We start from the raw sequence: 1,514 nt of genomic DNA, 5'->3' as shown, positions 1-1,514 counted from the left end.
GTCTCAGGGCTCAGCCAGCCCGGCTCCGGCTGGGCTGGCCCCGCTGCGGGAGCCCTGCGGCGGCGACGTGGGCACCTCCCCACAAACACCACCGGCACCAATGCACCTACTCACCCCTTCTCTTATTTTGCTCCTTGTCAAGCTGCCCCGTACCTCCAGTGACAGTCACTGCCCAGAGCAGCTTCAAGCCTGCCCTCAGCCCGGAGAGCTGCTTTGTAGCCTCATGATGTTTCATTAATGTCGCTGCCAAATCTCCCTTCCCCTGCCTCACCCTCCAGTCACTGTAAAGCCCCATGGATTTGTCCTATAATCTTTTTTAACAAATCCCCCTCAAAGTATCAGCCCCAAGCTGCTCCTTATCTCTGCTGTTTGGTCTCCACCAGCAGCCACAAGGCAAGAGTAGAGAAGGTCCCCACATGCATCAGAGGAGGGAGGTCCCTCTGGACACTTTTCCAGTCCCAGCTTCCCAGGCCTAGCCATGCCTTTCGCCTGGAAATGCCACCAGTCCCCATGAGTCTCTTTTTTCTTTTCCTCACAGCTTGTCATACAGCTGTCCTGGTTGGCACTGGGGTTCTGTGTCCTACAGCGTTTGGAGAAACCTCTGTAGTTAGCCTTGGAAATACTGTTCATGGCAAGGCCAAATGAAGGACACAAACTGGGATCCCGCCAAGCACAGGGCTCTGTGCATGCCTCAGAGAGGCAAGCAGGTTATGGCCCAGGTCACCGGCATCATCCCAGCTGCTGGCAGGAGTGAAAAGGACACCTAGAGCCACCCAATTCACCCAGTGACTGATGCACATGCCTGAATTTCTTCAGGCTGAGGAAGCCTGATGGTACCAGATCAGACTAATCTAGAAGCCAGTATCTACACTACCTGCTCACATGTCTTTCTCACGGGTGTGCAAGCTGCAGGCAGCTCAGGAAGGGATCACAGGCACCATCGCCGAGCTCCCCTACAAGCCCATGTTCGCTTTGCATTCTGAGATACACACAAACCACTGAACTCTTATACCATCTAGCTGCTGTCAGACCTAGCTTTCTGGGCACCAGTTTGGGTCCAAGATCAGTGCCACTGTCCCCTTAGAATGCACTCAGCCTGTCTCCATCAGGCAAGACATTAGCTCTGTGTCTCAGCACGTTTTCAGTCTCAGTGATGCTTCTTTTATTGCTGTCTCCCGCTCTGCAGTCATTAAAGCTGCAAGTAACGCCCCTTAATCCACTTCACAAAGTATTGCTAACTCCAACTACACCTCAGCCCCTTTTCAAAATAGCTCTCCTGCTCAGGTCACAAGCTCCTCTTGCCCTAGGCAAGTTCTAGCCTCACAGAGCAGGACAATTTTCCTGTTTAAGATTTCCAGTGTGAAGGTAACAGCAATGAACAGAACACAGAAGTTCAGACATTATGAAGATTTAAAGTGAGGGTTTTGTTCATTCTGTGATTATTGCAGCATATGAGAACCTAGGCTCTCAGACGTTTGCCTGATGCACATCAACTGTGAGAATGAAGCAGGAAT

The sequence above is a fragment of the Chaetura pelagica genome, unplaced genomic scaffold, assembly GCF_000747805.2.
Source record: "Chaetura pelagica isolate M959 unplaced genomic scaffold, ChaPel_1.0 scaffold126, whole genome shotgun sequence".
In the NCBI taxonomy this organism is placed as follows: domain Eukaryota; kingdom Metazoa; phylum Chordata; class Aves; order Apodiformes; family Apodidae; genus Chaetura; species Chaetura pelagica.
This window is presented reverse-complemented; position numbering follows the sequence as displayed.